General features: G+C 38.0%; 1 protein-coding gene and 1 long non-coding RNA gene across 2 annotated transcripts in view; one reads left to right on the forward strand and one right to left on the reverse strand.

Annotated features, from left to right (window-relative positions):
* The window catches only part of MTX2 (metaxin 2), a 420,264-nt gene that overhangs the window by 82,189 nt on the left and 310,473 nt on the right, over positions 1-27,602 (reverse strand). The window lies entirely within an intron of this gene.
* Positions 21,254-24,943, forward strand: LOC133224361 (uncharacterized). Its single transcript, XR_009728841.1, has 2 exons — positions 21,254-21,300; positions 23,046-24,943. It is a non-coding gene; the product is annotated as an uncharacterized LOC133224361 (long non-coding RNA).

Raw genomic sequence — 27,602 nt, forward strand, 5'->3', positions numbered from 1 at the left:
ACTGTTGTAAGTAAAGGTCCCTGATTCTGGAGGCACGTGCAGGAGTAAAGAACTGTGAATGTAACAGCAGCTACTGATTCTTTCCATGGTTGGTTTTGTTCAGAAGTTTCCATGGATGTGCAAACCTTTGATCCCAGAAATACAAACTGTATTTTGTTCATAGAAGTAGCTTTATAGATGTTAATGGGGCTACTTACATGAGTAAGACAAGTGTTTGAATAATTTTTCAGGAATCCTTGCCTCGATATTAATGTGTAATATGAGCTATTAAGTAATTAATGTGCACTTGTGAATGGTGAAATGCTCCTGCAGTTTCTTAAGATGGTCTCATAAATTTGCTACCACTAATCATGCAGTAATGCAACTAATACACTTAGTTGTCTTCAGGTTTGGGCTGTGGTCTTCAGTATAGTGGTAATTTAATAAAATTTTATTTTCGCTTTTGACAGTTTAATGTTTAAACCAATCACTGTTTAAAAAGTACTCTTAAAAGTGCCTATTTCGTAGTGCTTGCTGGGAGAAAGAAAGCCCAGTGGAAGGAAAACACATCTATAGAATTGGCTTAGTGAGACCTTCCATAAATATTCAAGTGTGCAGTTCTCAGCTGCTGCTTTGATTGCTAAAGGGCTAATGTGAAATCTATGAAGTGCTCGTTGGTGGAAACAGACCCAGAATTGTTGCAAGTCCTTCATATTATACTACAGATTCACCCAGTGGACAATATATACTAACATGACGGTGTGAACATGGCACTTCATCCAAAATCAGTGCTCAGCTTGATTCTGTGCCTTACACTAGTTTGCCTGTCTGATTTGGATTTCTCTGAAATAAAAAATAAACAGTAAGATTGGGCCAAATCCAGAAATATACCTTGGCTGGGCCTGAATAAGGAGGACCTGAGAACAAGAGGTTTATGTACATTCAAATTCCTGTTTGATTTATTTTCTGACATATTTAATTAATCCCTAGGATCTATGGAAGTTCTACTGCCAGTTTCACTGGGATTGTAGCCCTCTATACTCCTCTTCTTGCCACCTGGTAGAGTGGCACCAATGAGCTAATTGCTAGTTTTCTGCAGTGACATTCCCATATTATTAGGGACATGAAAGAGGATCTTAAAAACGATACCTAGCTTGAAGCTGGTTTGATCTTCAGAAGGACTTGGGGGTGCTGGTTGATGAGAAAATGAACATGAGCCAGCAGTGTGCGCCTGCAGCACAGAAAGCCAACCGTATCCTGGGCTGCATCAAAAGGAGCGTGACCAGCAGGTCGAAGGAGGTGATCCTGCCCCTCTATTCTGCTCTCGTGAGACCTCACCTGGAGTATTGTGTGCAGTTCTGGTGTTCTCAACAGAAAAAGGACATGGATCTGTTGGAACAAGTCCAGAGGAGGGCCACAAGAATGATCAGGGGACCGGAGCACCTCCCATATGAAGATAGGCTGAGAAAGTTGGGGCTGTTCAGCCTGGAGAAGAGAAGGCTGCGTGGAGACCTCATAGCAGCCTTCCAGTATCTGAAGGGGGCCTATAGGGATGCTGGGGATGGACTCTTCATTAGGGATTGTAGTGGTAGGACAAGGGGTAATGGGTTAAAACTTAAACAGGGGAAGTTTAGATTGGATATAAGGAGGAAATTCTTTCCTGTTAGGGTGGTGAGGCACTGGAATAGGTTGTCCAGGGAAGTTGTGAATGCTTCATCCCTGGCAGTGTTCAAGGCCAGGTTGGACGAGGCCTTGGGTGATATGGTTTAGAGCGAGGTGTCCCTGCCCATAGCAGGGGGGTTGGAACTCGATGATCTTAAGGTCCTTTCCAACCCTAACTATTCTATGATTCTAAATAAGTATACATAGTTTGTTCCCATCAAGCATTTCTAGTATCCATTTCCCCATAAGAATTCCATGGTTCCACTGTGTGAGTGGGACAGCCTGCCTCACCATGTTCTGCACTAAGTGCTGCAGGGGAATCTCTGCTCCGATGCCTGGAACACCTCCTGCCCTCCTTCTTCACTGACCTTGGTGTCTGCAGGGCTGTTTCACAGATTCTCACTCCTCTGTCTGGCTGCCACTGCTGTTGCACAAGTTTGGGGTGGTTTTCCGGTTTTCCCTATTTTTAACTGTGTTATCCCACAGCTGTCACTGATGGTTCGGCCTTGGCCAGTGGTGGGTCCTTCTTGGGGCCAGCTGGCACTGGCTCCATTGAAAATAGGGGAAGCTTTTAGCAGCATCTCACAGAAGCCCCCCGTGTAGCTCCCCCTGCTACCAAACTGTTGGCACACAAAGCCAATACAATTATGTTTTAAATGTGTTGCAAGGTACCAGGTGTGCACTAAGTCCATATATGAAAGTGTAAGACAACAGTTTAGTAAAATATTTGAACCTAAAATGACAAAACCCATAAGAGAAGTTTTGGAGCTTTTCACTGACATAGACTTATCCACATCTGGACTCTCAACAGGGTACCCCAGGAATTTCTTTAGGAGTTACTCACATAAAAAACAATGAATTGCAGTTTTATTAAATGGACCACATTATATAATGCCATATATTTCCAATGTCTTAAACATGTTACAGGCCATTGCCATTGTTACAGATTTCTCACACAGCTCAAAACAAGACTAAAGTTAATGAAAATATTTAGTGTTGAAAGTGCAAACAGAAATGACAAATTTTGATTTGATCTACACAAGCATAAATGCAAAATGACCTTGCTATCATTAGAGGAATTCTGCTAGATTTACGGTAGCCTAAGATAACAAACTGGCTCAGGGTAGGCACTTTAGCAATAAAATGCATCCATTTCTGGGGTGAAAATATACTGCAGTAACAGATAGAAGGAAACTAGGGGGAAATCTGTCTGGCAGGGCCACGAATCGTCCTGGGAGAACCTGCTGTCTAGTCTGGCTTTCACACCACCTCCTTTTGTAAAGAATTGTAAAAGCTCAAATACAAGTGTCACCTGTCAAAAATTTGCCAAAGCAGGAAGGAACAAAATTTATAGCTGTCCAAGCTGTTCTCTATATTGTTTAAACCACTGACATCAATGGTGTGTAGAATCTATAGAAAAAATCTGTGCCTTTTTAGCATACATGTGAAAAGGAGTTCTTTTTGCTTATAATTTGTTTAAAATGGAGTTAGTGGCAATCTTTCTTGGTATCCATTATTGGTGAAGACTTTGTGCACTTTCATCCTGTATAAAATTCTTAGGAGACAATTTATAACCTTAGAAAAAGTGCTATCATAGTGATAGCATAAAGACTTGTTATGTAGTAGGCTCTTGACTTTTATTTGATGTCACTGCTGATCCCAGCCTGTGCCAGGAATCTTGAAGTCTTATGCACATGGAGAACTGTAATCTTATGGAAAAATGAAAACATTTTTTCATTGAGATCAGAGTCAGATTCTCGTTCTAAAATCCTGAAAAATATCCACCTTGCCCTTACTACTATGGATTTAATTTTAAATTACTGTCTTACTGTCTTTAAATGAAAGTACTGGTAAGAACAGGAATACCGTAGTCTGGCTGGCACTTCACTATTGTTCCGGTAGGTGCAACCATCCGGAGCAGACACTTCCAGGATTGATAGCAAACTTCAGTCGTTCAATATGGCTGGCAATACCAGTCCATCTTTAGTGAAGGGCACTATTAATAGCCAGGTAAAAGCATTTGTGTATTAGAAGATTCCAGTTATGGTCATATTGTGTCAGGAAGATGTCAGTGTTCTATCTCGTCCTGCTACTAATGATTGCTAATATACTACTTACAGGATAATAGATGAGAAAGGATGGATTACAAAATTCTAAATCAATCAAAGTTTTTGTGATACATTTATAAGCTTTTGTGGCTTGTTAAATCATCAAAACCCTCAGATTGATTTTTACTTTAACAATCAATCCTCCCTACGTTTTTTAACATGCAGTCAAGAGTTAAATTTTGTAACTATAAATATTGAGAGGAGTATTATGACACTAGCAGGAAGATTTATTGCATTCTGATGGAGAGCTGAAAGGATGTATATACTATACCACTGAATTGTCAAGATGCAAAGGTTGATTAGTCAGAAAGAGTTTGTTTTACACAGAAGAAACTCATCTATATGTTCATCACCTGATATGCAGGAGGAATTCATCTGCACAAATGTTTATACTCACAGATGGTCTGATATCAGCCCACACATAGGCTAATGTTTGAGTTTGTATTGAGAATGCTTACAACATTATCTAGGCTGAAGCTATGGCAGTACGCAAGTAGCTGTCACATCTAAGTCTGCACAGCTCCACAAATACTCATTTACTGCTTATCAGAAGACCCTCAAAGATTCATGCTTTCTATTCACACATTTACTGAAAAAGTGAGATTACAAATGAGGAAGCCTTTTAAGGGAAAAGAGAGCAATTAAGTCTCTGGGTGTAATCAGCAACCAGCTTTTAGGTTTACAGGCAACTTTTCTATTTGAATGCCAGCCAGTAAGTATATAAAAATTTGACAACTGAGCTTTTGACAGAAGCTCTGCAACTAAGACATATGTAGACCAGGAACAAGGCTAAATCTACCAGACACATTGTCTGCAATTAATACAGCTTCCAAAAAGAACATGTTTTTATTAGGTATATCTCAGTTTACTATGAAAACTGGTCTGTGCAATATTCAGAAAGTGCAGCACTGTGCACAATAAACTATACCAGTCCACTGAACTTTGGCCGAGGAAGGAGATTTTGAAAAGTTGGAGTCTGCAGATCATTAGTAGGGAGGTTCTTTGGTAGCTCGTACAAGCATCCCATGTAGTTCTACATGATGTTTCCATCACTGGTGCTACCTAAGCCATGCAGAATCTTGCACTTAGGTGGAATGTCTTCAGTGCGGCTGTATGCAGTTGGTAAAGTGCAGCAGCAATCTGAGTCGAGGTACATGTCAGGTTTGATGCGTTGACTGCAGAAGTATGGCCTGTTCCAATTATGCTGTGAATGTCCTAACTAAACCACTCTGCTTTAGCTAATGTAGTTTACTTCTCAAGTGGAACAGGCAAATAACATATATATGTCCAGTTTATATGTGCTGAGCTAACTATTTGCAGCTGTCTGCACATATCTTTCATCTTAAACCATTTTGATTAGAAAAAACCCTTGTATTATGTTAACAGAACACTTATTAAAAGGATTAAAAATAGGCTAATGGCAGATACCAAAATATATTTGTGTATAGGGAGAGATTAATTTGGTAGATTTATTTCCAATGGAGCTCCCCAGGGATCTAGACTTGTTTTGATACAATAATTTTGCAAAAACCACTGAAAAGCATTAATCGATAAAGTCTGTAGATGAGACAAATATTAGTGAGTTAGTAACAGTAAAGAAAAAGCACAATGGTTAAATGGATCTCAGTGATCTCAGACATGGCCACAGGCTAATTATTATGTTATTAACAATTGCATGTTAGTATCACTATAGATATTATACTGTAGAGACTTCCTATAGTATAGCAAGATATGCTATACCAAGAAGTTAAGAACCTACGCATTAATTCTGTCATAGAAGAATGTAGTACCTTATGAATATTCAGCTCAGTATGAGCTGTCAATGATGTAGCTAAAATAGGCAAGGGGTTCCTTGGCTGTGTGAGAAGAAAAGAACAGGCAGCAGTAAAGAAGTACAAACAATATTGTCAAGATTACTGATAAGATTGTGCTGTGTTCTGGAGACTACCTTTCAAGAGGTAGATGTGGAAGTGAGTTCAAATGCAAGCCATGATAATTATGCAGGTGCTAGAAAACAAGTCTTATTCTTCTAAGGAAACAAAAACCAACCGGAAACGAGGAGTTCTACTTCCAGAGCTTCTTAAAGTGAAGAAGCACATGGCTACCCTTCCATGGAAAAAAACTGTGATAATTGGGCTATTCTGTCCTGCTGACAAAGCATAACAAGATCGAATGGCTGGAAGCTGTGAGAGTAATTAGATGTGGGAACTGCTTGCCAAGTGAGGATTAGGACTCACAATTACTTAGATTTTTAAAGAAGGGAGATTAGATCTTCTTTAAAAAAAAAAACAACCCAAACAATTCAACTTCAATAAGAAATTCTGATACCTGCATGTTTATAGGGACAGGAATGTGGGAATGGCAGTGAAAATGCATTGCTGAAGGTTTCCAGTTATCTTTTCTTTCCCTGGAGTTTGTAAATCTGAGTTCCCCTTTTTGTGGATTGTAGCAAGAATGGAAATGCTTGCATTGCTCTCTCTGAAATGCTTTTATATTGTTTTGTGACACAGCCAGCTCTGCATTGAGACAATAGTTATAAAGAGTTCTCAAGCTTCAGAGCTTCAGCCAGTCAAAAAGGAATTTCCCCAGATATCCAATTAAGTCTATAGATCCGAGGATTTTCTTTGTTTGCAGCTTCCTCTGAAGGAGAGGCCAACCATAACTAGACATGAGACACCAGATAATGAGAGCGAGTGTTCTGAGCTGTACAGAGAAATCTCCTGGATACGGCTCCCTTTCTTGCTCATGTGCTTGTGTTATTCTGACTGATGTATGGGAGGGAATACACCTGCAACCCAGATGGGGTAGTCCCTCAATAGTGGAGGCTAGAGTTCATTTGCTGAGATCACTTGGGCCCATCTCACCTCATTGGTTTCCTGCCTGTGTTTATGTTTTGCCTTTTGGTCTCTTATTAGTGCCCCTCTACCTTCTGCCTCAGCAAGTAATTTAGTACTCCAATGGGGTTAAATATTTTGGTTTAGCTAGAAATTTTGGGAATCATTGTGGGCTGTCTGAATGAAACTTAATGGTTTCTGATTAATAGATGGCCAGCTGGAAGCATCTAATAATTCTTTCTGACTTCAAACTATAAAATTTTGAAATATACAATTTAATGGCTTTAATTTAGGGCTCTTTGCTTAACAGGATTAGAGTTGTGATTCCATTTTCTCCTTAGGTTGTCTTTAAAGACACTCTTAGAACTCTAGTGATTATTATTGTCCCACTAAATACCTCTCTGAGAAATCCTGTGTCCTGCTGAAACTGTCAGCACTGTTTATACTTGGTGAGAAGTGTCAGTAAAGACAGATGTCAAAGCTTCTACTGGTCAGAGTGAGCTGCCGATTGTGCTTGAGGAAGGGGTGTTGGTACACACACAGTACAGTAACATAATACCCTCTGCCAAGGAAAAATTCCTTTGGTCATTGTGTGTCATCAGTATGTGAAGTACAAAGGGCTCCAGAGTAGCTTCATCACATTCTCTAGTTTATTAGGGAAGGAGTTCAGATGTGTGCGTTTGGAGCATGAAGACTGAATGAAGACTATACTGCTTAATCAGAGCCTCGTGGCAGCACTGGTTCCTAACATACATGTGATATATGCTAGTATGCTCCATTTACTTTATTACTTTGTAGAGAGGTTTACAGTTTAACCAGTATTAGTGATGAACCTGGAACTACAATGCATTGAGTTTCTTTAGCAGATGCAACAAATGACATAAGTCACATTCAGCTTTGCTCAGAATCCCAAAGGTGTTTTAGTGCAGACAAAGCGCAGTTGGGGTGACTGCTGAACCATTCAGTCTGATGAAGTATAGGGTCCAGCAGCAGTCAAACACAGCTGACATTTGAAGTTCCCTTGCCCTTTGTGTCCTTTTAACTTTGCATTATGCATGCACAAGACTTCATGAGAGACAAGGGTAGTCCTCTGTGACAGACTTTAAAAACAGATGCTCTTTTTTTTGTTGACACAAAGATGGAGGAAAAGAGTGACTGTTTTGTGCAGTACAGTTTCTGTGTTTATTAGAAAAGACAAGACAGTGGAAGAGACACTATGAAATTCAGGCATTTTTCGCTAAGCTATTAGCCTTAGGTATGAAATTGGCCAGCTGTTATAAAGTGATCCCCTGTTTCTCTATAACATACCAATCTGATTTAATACTAAAAGCACAGTTTGGGGGCAAACAGTTCATTCTGCCCAGCATTCTGAAACTCATCTTCAGATGCTTTTGGTGAATATATACGGTAATATATTCTGTCTGCACTACAGTTTGTAGATTGAATATGATCTTCCTCACTGTATACATGGGAACAAGGCTATTTGTTCAGAACAGTGTTATCTGTTTTCTTTTTCTCAGCCAAAAAGTGTGCTAACCATTTATTATAAACAGAAATGTGATTGCATTTGCTAGACAGAAGAATAAAAATACTGTAAATTTTTGTTTTAATTACACACAAAGTCAGATATGTTTAAAATCTGTGAATACATTGTGAGTTGTTAATAAATTAGTGAATGTGCAAATTGGTTTTGCAAAGAATTTTCAAGGAGGAAAATAGCTACATTTGTCATGATTCCTATAAAGTAATGTGACCAATGGTAGTGCTAACATACTTGTCAAGAAAGATCTCCTGTTCACTTGTAACCCCAAAATCTGAGCCCCACAGTCACCCAAGACCTGAGGCCCAGATTGAGTTGTACTGAGGAAGCTCCTAGCAATTAATGTGAATTGAAAGTACTACATTGGATGGTCTTTCTTGCTTGAGCAGCTATTAAATTAACTCAGATGCATTTCTGGGTTTGATTTTTGTTTTGGTAAGGGTGTCTGAATTCTTATTCACATTAAAAATCAAACATGTAGAAAGAATAATGGGATGCTTTGGGTAAGGCATTTTATCACTGACATTTTCTGAGATTAGAACAGGCTTTTCACACACAAAAAAAGTCTAGAAAGTGAAAAAAAACCCCACTGTTTGGATTATTTTTGTTGTTCTCTGCCTCCAGTATCACGGCAATAAACTACAGCTATAACACAGATGTTTCATTCTGTACACATACATGCTTTATAGAAAAGCATTAAGACTTGGTCAGCAAACAAGAGAGGCTTTTCTGAAATGCTTCATCTTTTCCACTGCTTCCTTGTGTTCTGTTGATAAAATATTTTGCAGCTTCCTCACTGTGTAATGAAATTTTTTTGTTTTTGTTTAAATTTATGTACCAAGGGATAAAAGCATGTAAAAAGGGGTCAACTAGAAAGCAAGTAATCTCCTTGGCTAGCTGAATGACATTTAAGGTTAACTCAAAATTCTACGTTTCATTCTGTTTTGGCCAACAGCCATGAAAATTTACTTGTGCTTTTACCTGGACTTTGCCTTCTCTCACCTTATGTTTTTTAGCTCCAGACTCCCATTAAGGAGTGCACTGTTTTCTAGCTGTTGTACTTTTGTTTAGGCCAAGAGCTTCATCTGGATCTTTCTGCATTTTGCCCCAGGCATTTGTCCCACTTTCCTTTGACAGAAGAATAGAAAGCCACATTTGTAGTATTCCTAAATTAATTATACTTTTCCATGCTTAAAATACTGTGACAGATCAACAAAACAGTAGCGGAAAACTAATTCCTTCAAAAAATATGAAAAAAGGAAGTTGTATAAGATGGTGTAATTAATCTTGCAATAAAAATAATTGTTTACAGTTAAAATTAATGTAACATGCATTCCTCAGCAGATAATAAATTATGGGTTTTCTCATTAGCATTTGAATTGATTTCCTCTAATTTCGGAGGAACACATGAGCATGTGACTAGATTAAGTTTAATTGGACTACAGCTGGTGCTGATTGTGTGTGGATAGGGTGGGGGTTTCTGACTGATTTGGTATCTTCCTGCGTTGTGTTTCATTGTCTGTTTCTTCCCGTTCAGCTTTTTCTGTGCAGATTATAAGGTACTGTGAGAAGTATTAAAGAATTAAAATGGAGAAGAACCCTTTGATTTGTGAATACAGAGAAATGCAGGTGAAGTATTTATAGAAGGTCTGAGGTGTCAGCTAGCAAGCAGGCTGAAAGCGAGGCAAACATCACACTTTAGAGCTAAACTGCTGTGCAGCATAACATGTAGTTGATACAAACATTACTAGAAGAGCATTTGTGAGTCTTACTACAGCAGTGTAAGTCACTGCTGAGTAGCTCTCTGCTGTTGCCTCACTAACTGAATATCACTGCTGTCACAGAAGAGTTGACTGAGATCTGTATTGTATTCCAGAGTTCACTATGGTGTTTTAGCTAAGCCATGAACTGAAGCAGCTGGGGCAGGAGTGCACATTCTTTCTTACTCTCACTGCATAGGCAGTAAGCTGTGTCAGAGGACCAGATTTTGAGTAGCATTACTGGAGCTCCTCTCTCTGCATAGCTAGCCCAGATTTCTTCTTCCAAAGGTGGCCACTAATAGCTGCCTATGAAAGGGTATGAGAATAGGTCAAACACATAGTGATAATCTGCTCTGTTGTAGTCTTCACTGATGTATGGTTCTAGGATTTCATGAAGCAAAGGTGGTATCTCTGTGTTTAATAGTCCTGGATGGATTTTTCTTTCATGAAAATATCTAACAGCTTTTAAAATTCACATTGAATCTTCAGCATTCCCAGCATCCTGTGTTTAATTTTGTTAGTATAACTGTGCATTTGTTGAACCATTTTCATTTGATACTGTCTCATTCTTAGGTTAGAAAAGATATTTCAGCTTCTTCATACAACTTCTGATGTTTTTATTTAGTATTGTTTCTTCTCAGTGGCATGGCTTTAAGAGCCCTTATTAAGAGCCCTTATTTAATCATTTCTGTTTAGAACTCACTCCAAGTCCCAGTTGTCTTTGCTGGCATTTTCTTTCTATTTTCATCAACAACTTTTTGAGCTAGACAAGTTTGCTCACTCTGGATTCATACAGTGACATAATGATGTTTTTGGTTTGTTTTTTTTTTCTCCATTCCTTTACAAAGACTCTAAATCCATAGGGAATACCACACTATTCAGGAACAGGACTACTAAATACAGACAGGTACAGAGGGCTACCTGTAGAAAAGAGCATTGTGCAAGTAATGGGTAGAGACATAAGGACTATGCTTCTTGTCTTTTACAAAGATGTTTCACATACTGAAAAGGAAATAGTTTAAAGAATCTGTAGATGACAAAATAAATTCAGTGGAGGAAGTACTGAACTTGGGGCATATGGAGAGGTTATTAATGGGAAAGAAAGGGCCACAAGGTATAATGAAAAGGCAGATGCTAACAGTGAGCAATTTAATAAGAAATGCAGATAGAGAGCCAGACTCACTCACAGTGTAATTCAATTTAGGTCGGCATTTGAGGAAGCATATGAAGAATGAATTTGGTTCACGCTGTATGATCTTAGTTTTGATTCTCCCAGTCATCTTTTGTCTTCCAGGTGCTTTCCATCACAGCTAGAGATGGAAAACAGTGTTTACTGTTGGTTCATGCTGTACTTGAAACAAGTAACACATGTGAGGGAAAGTAGAAAGAATGTTTTACAAGTCAAATTTCAATAAAATATTTTAACTAATAGGTTCCTCAGATAGTTTTCTAGAACTCTTAAAAATGTGCACTGAGAAGGCAGGCAGAGTTATTTCAAGAATCAGTGATGGACTAGAAAGCTTTTTATTTGTGGCACTTTAGACCTTCCTAAGCAAAGAAATCCATAGATTGATTGAACCTGATTGGAATGGGGAGAAAACATAAAAAGACAATACAGAGGATAACCTTACCCAAAAAAATCAAGGAAAAAAGAAAGAGTGAAGGATGTCTAGGGTTTTGCTTGCATTTGAATTGGAAGAGTTGCCTACTGCATGAGTTGCTTTTACATATACATTACAGAGAATAATTGGAAATGTAGCCCTTGCAACTTTTGGAATATTTGGTGCTGTCTAGTGGATTTTTTTTGGCAGAAAGAAGAAGATATCCAAAATAATATGTTTTGCCTTCTTTCTGGAAGGTTGATGTTTTAAATACTGTGTTTCAAAAGCTCATGTCTGAGACATTTGTCTGATGCATGTATGAAGTAAAAAAAAAAAACAAAAACAAAAAAACAAAATAATTTTCCATTCTTGGGGTAAATATTCTGTGTAGAATTAATTCCTCCATTTGAGAGTTTGGCTACTAGTTTATTTTACTAATACTATACAGTTGCTTTGAGAAACATGTAACGGCTTTTAAACTTTATGAATATTGAGGAATGTAGTTTTACATTTCATCTGAAAGATTACAGCTCCAGAGGTACATTGTATGTTAGCACCATGCTGAGACGCCAGCTTACCACTCAAAAAAAGAATACCCCCTTCTCAGGAGCTGACACTGACTCTTCCAGATGGGTTTTCCATGGAGTATTTTCTACCAAATACTGCTCAGGTGTTTGCTAGGTATTACTTACAAAATCACATTTGTGAGACTTAGCAAAGTTAGAACCCTAGATATTCTGGCTACTGACCAGTTTCAGGCTGTGTGTTTCTTGGTATCAGAGCTGCTAAAGTAGTATCTTGTAACAAGGAAAAAAAAATCAATATCAAACTACATTTTTTATTTAAACCTACATATAATTCTGTATGTAATTATAAATAGCAATGTATTTATGTAAACTATTATTTATTATTTGTATACCTGTAGTGGCTGCAGATTGCATGTGGTGTTTTAGAAGTACTTTTTGAACACTGTGGGTGTGGGGTTTACTGTTTGTGCCAAAGAAGGCACGAATACCAGGCTAGTTAGTGATCAGTGACACTGGGATGCCCTTTTTAAAAGCAAGACAAGATTCAAAATAGGGAAGTCAGCAGCAGTGCTGCTTTTGCAATGCTTTCCAGAAAAAGCCAACTGCTGGCACCGTGCTTGCAGTAGAAATATTTCTTACTGCTTCACCTAAGCATGAAAAATAATTATGCCAACCTTAAAAATCAAACAGAACACTAGGAGTAGTTGAGAAGAAAGGAGCAAGAGGAGACAATTGCAAATATGATCAGACCTATTCTGCATTTTGCTTTTCTGCTTTTTTTTTGTTTGTACCTCTTTTGTCACATCTCCAGCTGTGAGCAGAAAAATTCCATAGTGTAAAGTACAAATGTCCACCTTATACTTAAACATTAATTTGGAGAGATGCTATGAACCTCCCAGCTTCTCAATGTCATTTAAAAAGCATTTCAGGTTTCTAGGGAAACCTAGATTTCTTCTGCAATCATGGGCTCTAATAGCCTCCAACCCTCACCAAGTTTTTTTCTTCTGTGCTCTTTATATGCCTACATGCTTTTGAATTTGAAGATATTAGCTAGTCTCAACTAGACTCTTGCTTCAGTGACACACTCTGATCAAAGTATGTAGCACAATTTCAGTGCAGCGCAGTGTGCTGTGTACCATCTCTAATTGGTTGGGCTGTCAGTACAGGTTTTTAGCCTGCTGAGAACTTTCAATCTTCTGTGCTTTATGTGCATTAAATCTCTCACCATCTACAAAATACCTTTTCTCCCCCCTTATTTGTGCTGTAGGAGAGCTATAGTCCATAACCTTTGTTTTCAGTTTTATCATAAATTGAAATACACGCACACTTAAATTTTCCTAATAAATAAAGTGCTATGTTGTTCTAAAGCTGCCTTTTCACCTCATTACAGCTCAGCGGAGTGGAGAGTGATGTCATGGTTGACCCAGCACCAGCATGCCCATAAATGATACAGTATGTTCCCCCTTTTACTTCCTGGCTAAAGCACTGGGAAGGAGCTTAATATGAAATTCATGCCGTGATGACAGATTTAAAAGTTGCTACAGACTGTAACAGACAGCAACTGCATTTTGCAGACATACATGACACATACCACTCTCTTGTATTCTTAAGTGATGACATTTTCAGTTTAAAGAGTTATGCTTCTATTGCGTATTATGGCTGTCTGTCTACAAAATTAGGCGGGAGGAGGGAAGGAAAAGACAGGACAGAGAAAACACTGAACTTGATATAGAGCTCTGCTTGGAGAATATGCCAAATATGAATCAGTGGTTGGAGGGGCGGCACACACCGGTTTTCATGAAGACTGCACTCCTGCTCTGTGCCTTTTGGGGGATTTCAACTGTTTGGAGGCAGACAAAGCAGTTGTACTTCATCTGGTGAAATGGGCCCCTCACACTTTTAACAAGGAGACTCTGAAAACCCAAATGGTGCTAAATTGTAAATCTGCAAGCAGGAAACTAACATGTCAAACTTGAGACACCCTTCTTTGGCTGGGCTTTCCAGGCAATTAAATAAATAGCCATCATGTGGTGTCTCCAGAGCAATAAAACATGCCACAGAGAAGAATTTACAGGAATGGGCCAGGGAGGGTGTTGGCTGATAAAGAGCTCTGATGTTCTCTATTTCCACCCATGTCTGTGCTGGAGAAGCTTCTCATGAAAATAAAGCTGAATTGTAAATACGAGCACTGGTTTATAACCTTGGCATCTTCCTTCACCCTCCACTGTTTGCTCCTTTCTGTATCTACTCAGTATCACACCATACATGACTGATAAATAGTCACTCAAACCGATACAAAGCAAAGTTATGCAAATATCTAAGAATGGATTACTAGCGTTGCAGTACATTGGACGACAAAATGATACTGGCCTCTTATCAGAAGGCATTTCATACTGTTACGGCAGTTTATGCCAAATAGGCAACTTCCTCACTGAAAAGCATATCCATTAATTTTCTTCAGGATTCTTAGATGCCTGACCAAGATGTCAGAAAAACTGAAGAAGAATATCCTTGAGAGTTCCTTCATGTTTTGTTCTGAGACACGTATGTGCAGAAACAGGATTTATAATTTTTTTAGATGCTGAACACCCTTAAGAGTTGAAGGAAAACAGCTCCATGCAGAATTATGTCTTTAGCATGGTAGGAATGCCCAATCACAACAGACATGATCAATAAAGCTTATATTTTATGTACCTCGATATTGAGTTTCCATATTTTGATTTAAGGAGCTCCCAGTAACAGAACCCTACAAATTTTCCTGCTCTGCATGAACGAAATGTTGCCATTTGTTCACTCCTCAGGTAATCTATCATGTGAAGTCCTTCCCATATTACTGAACCCAAATCTCCTCACAAAAAAAAGGCAAAAGGAGTATAAAGCTTTGCTCCGATAAGATATCAGCTAGTGAAGATCAAAGTCCTTTGCATTAAATCAAAGCAGAATCAAAACTTGAACATTGTTAAATCAGCAAGGTTTTGTCTTTCAGGCGAACTTTTTGAGTATCAAAGGAGTTGGGAATTTTTGACCTTATTAAAATCATGAAGCACTGTGAATTTCATCAAAAGATTGACTGTGAGATTTCCAGCTTTGGGCCTCGGTTGGGTTTGCTTGCAGAGAGATTGCTAAATCATGTCTGTGTATAAAGATTCAGATCTTCAACACATTACCTGATGGAAGAGTGATATTTCAGGTATATGACCTTCCTTTCAATATGACTTACAAACTGGAATTTACATGTCTGAGTAAAAGCTGTGTAAACACCTAAATGTTTGTGAATTTTGAAGAGATGTCACACTATTTTTCTCAGCCAGTCTTAGCTGAAATGTTGTGTTAACAGTTTTGACATAGATGGTAGGGTGTGGGGGTTTCTGTCTTCTGATACAGGTGCCAGATCAGTGGGAACATCATTTTAATTCTTCATTCATTCCAGTTTCCAAAATCCATTTCAATTTATCTTTGTCTCTTGCGGAGCCTCACTTAGCTGAGTTGCTCTCATTTGTCCCCTGACCTTTGACTGCTACTGTCTATGTTGCATACAGGATAAAGAGGGGAAAGTGCCATGAGAAAGGTGTCTTCTTTTTTCCATCAATCCCTTCAGGAATTGAGCCTAGTCACTGCAGAAAATGTGAGGATATGTTGTAAGTTTCTAGATTTATTTGCATTCCAAATGGTGTTTGTAGCAATTGCAGCCACTGCAAAGGGTATGAAAAAGTATTATTTAGGAAAGAGTTATTGTATTTTGTGGAGCGTCAGATAAGGGTGTGTTAGTGCAGATTTCTTCACAGCAAAAAAATGCATTTTCAGTGAATGTCAGATTTTTTTGTAAATTACTCTTTTAAACCAGAAAATATTCAGTTGCCATCAGTTTGCTAGTTTTGTTATTTTGCAACATATGGAGAACAGTTCTAATTATTCAATATTAAGATATTTTAAAATGAAGCGTAGCTAGCACTGTAAAATTGAAAGAATTAGAAACTATTTAAAACTAGTGGCCTGTTCTCCAAACCTGGAGCATGGATTAGCAGCATGTGAAAAGGGAAATCACCAGGGATGAAGTATTGACCAAGGTAGCAGGTCCTTATCAAGTGAAAAGGTAACAAACCAGAATGTTATTAATCACCACTTATGTGTGCTTTGAATTGTTTTTTTCCTAAGCAGTATTATTAATTGTGAAATGTAATAGTGTCACTATAGTTCTGTAAAGATGATGGTGATTTTTCTGCCAATTCAGTTGGCATAGTACCAGACATAGTGCCATCCCTATCAGCTTAGAGGTAAGAGGCTGCAGCTTGTGATGAAGCAACGTGTGGATCACAGCACAGGGGCTTGCCGGCAGATCCTTTGTCAGTAGAGAGAAGAAAGAAGGAACCAAAACAGTCTGCTGCTGTGTCCCAGACCAGCAACACAGAAGACAGTGTTACAGTAAAGGAACATTTTATCACGACTTCAAGCTGGATAATGCTCCCTGGATTCTCACACTCCTCGCTAGTAATTGCTTTTACTGTGATACTCTGCAAATTTGGATGCTGATTCTATAAATCTTGCTCATACAACTTGTCCTTAGAAACACAAGTTGTATTCTTAGAGTCAGTGGTTACTCATTTGAGCAAGACTTAGGGTTCCTAACCTTATATGTCATTCAACAATTAAGGAAAAAGGACTTTCCTCTCATTTGCCTGTATTTACGAAGTGATACTTGTTTCATATAGAAGACGCATGTTTAGCTGCATCAGTGCAACATCTCTAAATAATTGAAGCCTGTTTCACTTCAAAGTGTGTTATTTCTCTTTTTTTTTTTTTCCTTCCATGATTCTCACACAACACTGGAATGTTGTCTCTGATCTTTAGCAAGTTGATACAGATCTGTAAGTACGGCAAATTGACAGGAAAAATGATGAAATCAGTCATGCTCCTCTATTTCACTTTAGTACATGAGAGGTACACCTGATTTGTATGTGGGGATAGAGGGACATCAACTGCTTTGAGATATGTGACTGATGCAGAAGAGTCTAGGATTACCAGTTTGCTTCCAGTCTGACAGGCGAAGCTGTGGGGCAAAGTTAATGATCATATGGTGTGCTTTCCTCTGGAACTCTTCAGCTAATACAGCGCCAATGGTAGGTGCAGTACCAGTTACCATGAAACACAGCAGCCTATGTCTGGCTTCAGGAATTCAGGGACCAGGTGGCAACCCAAAATTAACTATGTGCTGTGCTATGCTGTGCATCCTTTCACACCTTCATGTGTTGCTAGCACTGTTTTTGAAAACTAGGAGATGACATGAGTCTCACATTGGCAGTATGGGAAAAATACAGATTTGGGAGATGAAGAAATACTTAGAGAACATAGAAGGGAGGAATATATCACCAAAGAAATATCACTAGTAGAGGCCTCTCTTGCTGTATAAATGTATGTGTAACAGAAAATGACAGACATGATTCTTATTCTGCTTGAAAGGAATGCTTGTACAGTATTCCCAAAACTTTCAGTTTTGGTTTTGGCTTTGTGATGGCTATGAAAACTTTATAAGATACTGACAAATTCAGTCTCATTACTTATTTGTATTCCTTTATTGGTCTGTTATTGCCAGTCATTGTGGCTTGGAAAGTGAACTCTTTCTGTAAAGACCCCCCGTGTTTTGTAATTTCATATTAATGCGATATATAATAAATAACACTGAAGTCTGTTAATAGGCAATATTCAAGTGGATACTCAAACCAATGAACAGTACTCATGCCAAAAAGATCACAAGAAAAAAGTGCACAAGAGATTAGGCTGAAGGCCTCGTTGTCCTTAATGCAAATGCACATATAATAGATGTTGGAATTATTTTCGTGCCAAAGGTGAGCACATTATACATCTAATATGAGCTTGTAATGTGATACTGTAGAAAAAAAAAGTAGCAAACCTGCATGGCAGGTGCAGAGGCTTTCAGTCAGCTGTGGTGCTGGAATTACCAACAGAAGATTAAAGGCCTTATTCTACTGATGTCTGGTGGTAACCTACTTCACCAACCACGCAATTGGAATGAACAATCGAAGTAAATCAGGATAAAGCATAGCAGAAGATGACCATCAATGACAATGCAAAATGTTTGGTTTGGTTTTATGATAAATGGTGTTTACCCAGGAGGAATGGGATAATTTCTTTTTTCAGGGGAATAATAAAAAAAAAAAGGCTGAGCAACTAAAGTCTGGAATTGTATTTGTTAAAATGGCAAAGACCTCTTTAATACGTTTCATACAGAGCCACTGACCTTTGATAACTAAATCTCAATTTAAATTTGCCTGAAGTTATCTGGAAATGGGGTATGGCTTATTTCTGTTATATAGAGCTGATTGTCCTAACCATCAAAGTATTACAGGGGCTTTGCAAGCCAGGTTGTATTCCCTCTTTTGACAAGAAGCAGCATCACTTCTTGTAGCTTGCTGTCCGGCAGGCTGAAAGAATTAACATCCTGTCAGTGCTCTGACAGAGTTTTCTCTGATTTCAGATGACAACAGAAGTGTTTCTGTACTTATGTAAAATTCTTTCTGCAATCAGTTTTTCTGTGATTTTCCCTTCCCTTCATACAGTATATTTTTTCTCCTTGTGCTGTGTTATGTTTTGAGTAGAAATTAACATTAGCCAAAACGTAGAGATTCCAAATAAATCTCTTAGATCCAAAATAGTTTATACAAGACCCTGAAGTTTTGTGTCTGATCACTATAATAATTAGTCAAACATCATGTTCAACGTTCCCATAAATGAGTGAGCCTAGATTTGGACTGGGTATTAAACTCTGTGATTTGAGATGATGCTAATGCTGTTGTACTCTTGTACTCTTTAACATCTGCTGTACTTCAGCTGACTAGTAGATAAAGTGCTATACGCACATAGGCAGGAGCAAGAGTCATCTGTGAACTAGTCAGAATAAACTGAACAAAGGGTCTTGGTTATTTTAGGGGAAATGGAACATATTAATCCCTGTCTTCCCTGGTCTAAAGCTTAATCCCAGAATAACCTTTCAAGATAAATTATTTTTTGGCATTCTCAAGACCGGAGTCAATGAAGATAATCTTCTCCTAGAGTTCATGCTGTGCTGATTGTGATTCTGATACAGCATTTATATATGTACATAGTAAATATATTTGCACTAAGTTTCAAATGTATCAAAAATCCATACAGTTAATTTTCATCCTGTTACTGTTAGATTTGGGTGGTTTTGAAGTCTTAAAAGTAAATCTGTGATTAATCTTTTTAGGATTTATGGTTTTGAATACTAGTCTAATTCAGAGAATGCTAGACATAATTTTACACCAATGTTTTAATCCCATTTCATTGTGTTGCTTTTTATGTCTTCCCGTTTTAGGACTTCATGTGCTCTCTCTTCACGAATGTTAGAAATGGACAAGACTGTAAGTATATTCAGACTTCTCTCACCCATTTCTTGGGCTTTTCACAATGTGTTTGAGTATATTCTTGACTCTGTGGGGAGACAGCTATGATTTGCCAAAAATCTTGGTTCGTTATCCCTTTTGTCCTGGGGGGAAAAACAAAAAAGTTTTGGATTTAGCCAGAACTCTTGTAAGGAGATACTTCCAATGCTTTCAGGTAAGACATGTTTTAAAAATGTTTAAATGGATGACTTCATGCTTCATTTTATGGCATTCCTGGAATACTGTTGCAAATACAATAAATGTTCATTTAATCATGAATACTATGCTAGTTGTCATTTGTGAGGCACTGCAATAAAGTCCTCACAAGTTCTAAATGGCCTATTTTATATAGAATACAATATCCTTGAGATATAGTAGTGATGTTCACGTTAAACTCAAGGATTTAAGTTTTAAATTGAAGGGTCTTTCTCTTATTTCACCAGGCACATGACTTCCCATAGAACTTAATCTCTAAATACACTGAGTCCTCCCATTTTATAACGTATTTGATAGGGGAAGATAATTGCTCCTGTGGTGCACTTTGGTCTGATTCTGTTAAATTTAGTCTAGAAACCTGTCATCTATAAAAGCTAACAGAAACATCCACATCGAAATAGTTTTGCTATGGTGGTACTGCCTATACATAACAAGGATAGCAGATACAATGCGAGTTTATGCATAGTCTTTGTGACATGTTCCATTTGATATTAGATATTTACATTCGTTCAGCATTTATGTCTCCTTATCAGTCTTCTAAAGATGAGCCAGTAATATACATGATTATGGTAATTTAAAAACAAACGTAGTGTAGAGAAAGAACATGATAAATGCATATCATCTTAATCTTTATGGCTCCAGTAAATGTCATACCTTAGGCTAGACCAAATACATTTTGAGTTTCCCATGAAAAAATCATTTTCAAAACAAGTCAGTCAACAGGCTTTTCCTTACTCATTACTACTTAGCCTAAAGATCTTAGGAATCTGTTTTTGTTTCATTATCCATTTATTTCTGAGAAATATCATTTTCTTTACCTGGTACTAAAATAATAATTTCCGTTCAGTTTGTAACTGGGATGAAAGTAAATTATCTACTAATTCTGTGAAACTAGTTCCATGCCTAGGTCTTTCATTCTGTGTCATGCTTTTATCTGGAAATTAATACAACAGATAACTTCTCAAAGAGTCTCAAAAAGGAGGAGAAAATGGTGTTTTATATTGGAATCAAGCATTCAGATAGATTCTTTAGTTGTCTTTATTTGGAGAGCAGTAAATCTTTTTAGCAAGTGGAATAAACCAGTGAGAATAACTAGGAAGGCATTTAGTGAATTACACAAAGGGTGTGTGGCTTAGACCTTTTCTGGAACGCAGGCTGCAGTTTAGCTGTCGAGGCACTATCATTCTCCTCAAAGGTGAAATGATTTAGAGGCCTAGAGAAACTTAATTTTTCTTGATCACCATGTGCAACCTGGAATTTTAATGGCAGGCATAATTAATTCTTCTGATGTTAATCATCAGGGCTGGGCTCCACAATTATCAGCCTAGTGCAGCTGGGGCATGGTGCAGACATGAAAAATTAGGAAAATGAATCAGTAATAGGGTGGCAGATTTAATCTGCATCATGAAAACAAAGTTAAAAAGAGGGAGATCGAGAGAATTTCAGCTGAAGCTTTTGTGCCAATGAGCACTGACAGAACTGAAAAATGTTGCCGATGTCCAAAGTGATTGGTAATTACCAAGCCATTGAATTTTTTATTGTCAATTTATCATTGCGCCAGAGGTTAAATTTAACATCTTCTTCTAAAGCCATCACTCTAGGAGGAAGGCAAGCTTTGCATCACGTGGCCCAGGAGTCAGTGAAAGGTTAATCAGGTATTTCTTTAGTTTGTGTGTGCTTCCAAATCAGTCTTTCTTTTTTGTGTCCTTTATGCTGCATACATACCGTGGGGTATTTTCTAATTTATATTACCTGTACATTTCAGAAAAATATTAGATTGCATTCCTCAGCAGAGCCTCATCTGCCTTGCTGTGTATTTATAATGCTGTATTTTCATACTTCCCCAGGCATATTTTACACACATTTCAATATGTATATGGAAATTTTATATATACAAAGTAGACATTTCCCATGTAAGGAAAACAGATAATCGTAGTGACTGAAAGTACTGCAGGAATGAAACAAAAAATTCTAATATAATTTATTTTGTTGGGTTTTTTTTTTTCATTTTATTTCTGAACTGTGTTATTTGGTTTGCACTTTATTTTTTGCTTTTTTCTGAAGCTGTGTTGTTTGTGAATGGTCCAGTTTAAGATGAGGGTAATGTTTAGAATGCTAGAAACTGCTTTTGGGCTGAAGGACTGACAGGGAAAGGCTGTTTGCATTTCACACCTTGTACAATGCTGAGTACAGTTTTGGCACGTAGCAAATAAGAAATATTCATTATTCAGAAAAGAAGCACACCTTGTTTTTTTTATCTTCCCCCCTCAAGAATGTATAATAAATGGTAGAGTCTTTTTTAATGCAAAAGCTATAAAAGGCTGAAAGAAAGACAGCATCGGAACGTACTTGTAATAGAAATATATGACAGAAATATATGTTCATATGTTAAGGACCAAACTGAGCCCTTACTGAAGTAAGTGAAAATCTGATCAATGAAAATGTAGGATTTGTGCTTCTCTGATTATGGGGTTGTACCTGCCCTGAAAATTACAAATGCATATTCTCACATTTATTGCTATGTAGCTGTCTTTTGATACAATGCTGAATACAACTTCTGTGTACCTAAATTCCTACCTTTATTCTGCTCAGTAATCTCGCTTTCGCTTACTATTTTTTTTTTTGTGTGAGTGCTTGTTTTAGATTGCAGGCTATGCTCTGATTAAAGGAATCGTATGCATTTTCTATAAATTAAAAATGGAAATGGCCTTTAGGGGAGAGTCAGTAGAGGAATCAATGTGTGCATTAATTACTGCAATTCATTACCCAAATAAACACAAGACTCAGCCTTTTGCTGGATACAAATTTAGGGACATATGATGTTTACAAGAGACAAAGGCTTGTGATCCTGCTCATGTTAATCTACAGATCAAAGTATGTGAGCCTATTCCTAGTGGAGGCTCCTTTGGGGATACCATAGCTAGGATCAATCCCCCATGCAGGCAGTGAATTATTACTGCTGAATACAAAAGCTGCTCACGTGACATCACTGTCCCCTAACAACAGGGACACTTGCTCCAGATAGTGCTTTAGAAGAGCATGTTTGCTTGATACTTCACTTTCCTATAATTAAACTCAAATCATAAAGCAGTAGCTGCGCAATGACACTGGTTCCCTTTGTAAACAAAAATATGCTTCAGTTCATAACAAATATTCATTTGAAAAAAACCCCATGAAAATATAATCTTTAGCTTCCCAGAGGCTTTCTAGAATATAAACAGAAGGTTAGAAAATATACAGCAAATAAAATTATACAGAAAAAAACCCTAGTGATTTATTAAAAAGGATTCATATGCTTCTGAATTACTATCCTTTTTCCTTAAGAATAGACTAGAAGAGTACTGGAAGAATGCAATTTTTCTAACAGCATCTGGATGCCTTTCTTCTTCATATTTTATAGATGGAGGATAAATTACCATACGAAGGTTTGTGTTCAAACCAGGACACAGAGCGTGATTTGAATCTCACTGCATTTTGCAAAGCTGCCATTGTGGGTGCAAGCTCACCCCCAGTCTCAGCAGCTCACGGCAGAACACCAGACTTCTCCTTTCCTGTTGGAGAACTCAGCTATTGTAATGGGATTCTGACCAAAACTGCAACTAATTAAGAATCAATCCAAGACCATTAGTAAGTGGGACTAAACTAGTCAGTGTTGCATATTTCAGAAGAGTTCACTTTAATGAGAGTTCTTGGACAGGAGAAGAAAAAAACCACAAGCAGATTAAAGATAGTACAGAGACCTTCTCCAGTTAAACTAAACAACTAATGCTGCACAGAAAGATGCTGAACTTGTAGTCCTCTCTAATTGATCTACTTAATGATCTTAAGGAAACTCAAAACAATACTGAAATCAGGTATTAACTGTGTGTTTGCATTCAGTAGCTGTTTACAAACATTAGCAATTGTTACATTTCGCAGTCTCTTCATCAGAGAAACATATGTTATTTTTTTCAGACATATTAACCTTAAAACTGTCAAGCCATTTTGTCTGGGCTTTGTACTTCCGCGACATCTGTTTATCTGCACTGCATTGCCTGCAGATGGTATTTTTAAATCTGTTAAGGGGTTTAGATGCCATGTTTTTGACAGCTGTGGTTTTGTCTCAGCACAGAACAAAACTTTGCTAAAAATGCAGTGCTGTGAGGGAATGATTTCATTGTCATTTCATTCGTTGTATCAGTTTATCCCCCTAATCTCTTCCTATTGTGAGTGCTCTTAATGAACTGGTAGCATGTAAATGTAATCGTTTTATGAGAAATAGGAAAAGGCAATATATGGCTGATGGAATTATTAGAGTGGGAATGCTTGCAACTGTATTGAGATAGTCTGATATTAAAGTACTAAAATCACTATACAGTAAATTGAAAGCACAAACCCAAACAATTTTGTGGTAAGTCCTAAACCTCACAACGACCTCAGCTCATGAGAAACTGCATGGACAAGGTTCTCAGTTTGAGACGAACTGAGCAGAGTGACAAATCTACTGTGAGCCCATTCAAGAAAAAAATTATATTCCTGGCATGTGAACATGAATTGGAGACCTCAGTACAACACCTTTATAATGGATCCATGTTTCAGATGTTTTGTAGAAGTTAAGAATTTACACAGGAATTACCAGGAACCTTCATTATTTCAAAACACCAGTTAATTTGGCTGCAGGGGACAGAACATGCTAGAACATCATTCCAGTATGCTTGTTTGAAACACACGCATCTTGGCTATTTAAATCTTAGTTTTCTACTTTATAGTCTAAATTGTAGTGCTTAACAGAGTGTGCACTCAGTGCAATATTCTCTTGCAATAAATATCAATCAGAACAATCATAAAGAGGCCAATAAATTTTGGATTATTTATCTTTGTAGGAAAAGTGAGCCCTAACCAGGAGCAGAAGGGTCTCCCTGGGATTGCCATTTACCTTAGTCCTTGCTTTGAATACGTGCACTCTTAATACATAGACTGTGTATATCTTGGAAGTGCTGGCTTTAGAAGCTGTATCTTTTCAACCAAGCTTCTTTAGCTTCTGTGGAAAAGAAAATGTGATTTATGTTTGTAATGCCAGGTGACAGTGAGAACAGCAATGAAGGAAAATCGTCTGGGGAGAGAGGAAAAAACTTCTTTAAGGTGTCTGGGAATACATCAGGACTGTCTGTTAAACATTTTTTATTTTTTATTTTGAATCTCACTCAGATACTGCTTTTTTAGTAACCTCAGATGTAAGTTGACATTTAAAGGGGAAAATGACTGACAGATCAACAGCTGTGAACTTCATTATTATTAATAAAAGAAGCAAACAAGTAATTTCAGCTCTTTCTTTCCTGTGGGCTGTGTACTAAGATCTGAGAAGGATCAAAATAAAGAATCCTCCTACATCCTGGTCAGAGCTTTTGGCTTTTACAAAATAAATGGAATGGAACAAAGTGTCACTTGAATGTAGAAAAGGATGTTTGGAATCAGGACAGGCCAGGAGAGACATGACCAGTATTTCCATGCCAGTGGAGATCCACAGACCAAGCGACAACCCTCAGGCAAGTAAGCCTCAGAACAGCTCCCAGATGCTATAGAAACTAATTCAGAGGAGTTGTGCAGCCATTTCACATCTCATGGGAAGAGAATTCTACTGACCTGACTTGTGCTGAATGACACAAGCAATATCCTTTTTGTTTTCTTTTTCAGTCTTAAGAGGTGATCTGAATTTTTCTCCATTTCTATTCTACCATCACTTAGAAAAGTAAAGCCTCTGCTTGAGCTGGAAGAGCTCGAGCTCTCTTACCACTTCTATCTTCTGGGCTTCATTTTTGCTCATTTATAATAAGCTATGAGGATCTCCTAATGCTCACTTAAGGTCAGCGTGTTCAACATAACAATATAGCTGCAGGACTATGAGTACTGTCAAGTTCAAGACTCCTTCCCAGATTGTATGTGGTGTCCTTTAGATTTTAGTTAAACATAAGTTATGAAGATTCAGTTTTTGACATCTTCCTGACTATTCACGTCCTTCTATGAGAGCAATGGACCTCAAACCAGGGGTGTCTGTGTAATTGGGGGTTTAGGGGTTTTATTTTAAGTTTTGTCTAGGTGTAGGTAGTTACAGAATGACAGGGGCCGGGTAAAAAAGCTGATAAGCAACTGGAGATCCTACCTCAGGTTCGTAATGATGTCTTGTTGGCTAAAATTTCTGATACTATGGAAACTGAGTAAGTCTAAAACATCATTATTTTTATTTTTACTTCTTGGCATGTATTTACTGCTTGCTTTCCCATGCAGTTTGCCAGCAACTTTTTTGCATGACTGCCAGCAATATGCAGACTGCAAGAGTCTACAATTGCCTTTGCCTTCCTTTCAGAAATTCATGAAATGCATTTCACATCCTTCCGAGGAAGATCTTTCTGTCTCTAAATAGGTATTGGAAGAAGTGAAGTAGAGTGGGAAACGCAGTTCTTTTCCTTCCTCTTCTTGGATGTGTAGCACTCCTTTACTGGTTCTCCTCCAAGATGCATTCCCCAAAGAGAACTCCCCCTTCTGTATTGCAGTGAGAGCCAGTTACTCCCCCAGAGAGGAAGAAGCCAAGGATGGTCAGAACAGAAACCAGGCAATGACTTTACTGACAGGGCAAATACATACAGCACCTGAACAAGGAAAGCACAGCAGGGTGGTGACAATAACAGGTCCTATTGGTAGACTAGTGATGACCAACGGCAAAAGCAAAATAACAAGTCAAGTTGAATGTCAGCCTGGGAAAGTCAAGCAACAATTCAGGTGTAGGTGTGGGACAAAGTACACCTGTGATGTACCTCACATGCAAAGAGTGTGTGCCCAGGCCTGAGCTTAAATGAGGCTTCTGACTCTGCGGGCAGTGTTGTGTGGAGGCCCCAGGTGGGGGGGAATTAAAGCCTACTAGTGCAGTCAAGGCTGTGGCAGGTCTTTACAGTTTACATTTCAATATACATTTTCCCCACTTTGTCCAGTCATTGAATTGAATTTTTTTTTCTCTGCCACCAAAAATGAACTTACACAACATCTCTGGAGTTCCCTACTTGTCCTCTTCTCCTCAGCTCTGCCTTTCTTCACTGGTCTAAGTATTTCAGTGCAAAGTGACAGCAGAAACAGTAAAACCTTGTTATAATGTCACTGGAGGTTTGGATAGAAAACAACATTTATTCTAACAAATACATGACTTCATAGCAATTTTGCACTGTGCTACAGACCATAGGTACTTGGAACCTCATAGTCCCAGCAAAGACATTTTTACTTCCCAACTATGACTGCTCACTTTATTAGAGGTGTTTATATAAAAGGCTGCAAAGCTTTGTTTTGAAAACCCACTGTCAGCACTAGCAAAAACTGGGCTCATATACAGTCCTTGCCATTCTCTTCACTCCTTGCCTATGATGTCAATGATTCTCATATCACTGCTTTTTTCCCCAGTGCTCTGTGACCTTGTTTTACTATCCAACAAAGTAGGAGAGCCAGCAGGATGCTTAATCAGTAACAATCATTTCAAATGAATGTTAACATGCCTATTTCCTGTCTGTCCTGCCCTCTTCTCCCACTCCCTTTGGCTATGATTTATTAAAATGATTTTGATTGAGTGCACGTGGACCCCTGCCTCCTACTGGAGAGTACCAGATGAGTTCAGCTGTGTGTCATAAACCTCATTCCTTCAGCAAATATGAGAAACACTGCAGTCTTTTATAGAAACACCTCTAATAAAGTGCATTTTACATATGATATGTAACTAAGTAGGCTAAATTATCACATAAGCGTAAAACTTCACTCTTAAATGCCTACGTTTTTGCCTCTACAGTGCTACAGAAGAGAAAAATCTTTGCACTGAAAACAAAAAATATGAATAGACCTAAAACATGTTATCTCTCCCCTGCCCACAACTCTGCACTGGCTTCCTTAAGAAGACACAGTCAAGGACAGCCCAACTGTTTGAGTGGCACTGTAAACCTGA

This window comes from Neopsephotus bourkii, unplaced genomic scaffold, assembly GCF_033783945.1.
Source record: "Neopsephotus bourkii isolate Nb327-2 ecotype Australia unplaced genomic scaffold, CSIRO-AGI_Nbou_v1 NB_196, whole genome shotgun sequence".
In the NCBI taxonomy this organism is placed as follows: domain Eukaryota; kingdom Metazoa; phylum Chordata; class Aves; order Psittaciformes; family Psittacidae; genus Neopsephotus; species Neopsephotus bourkii.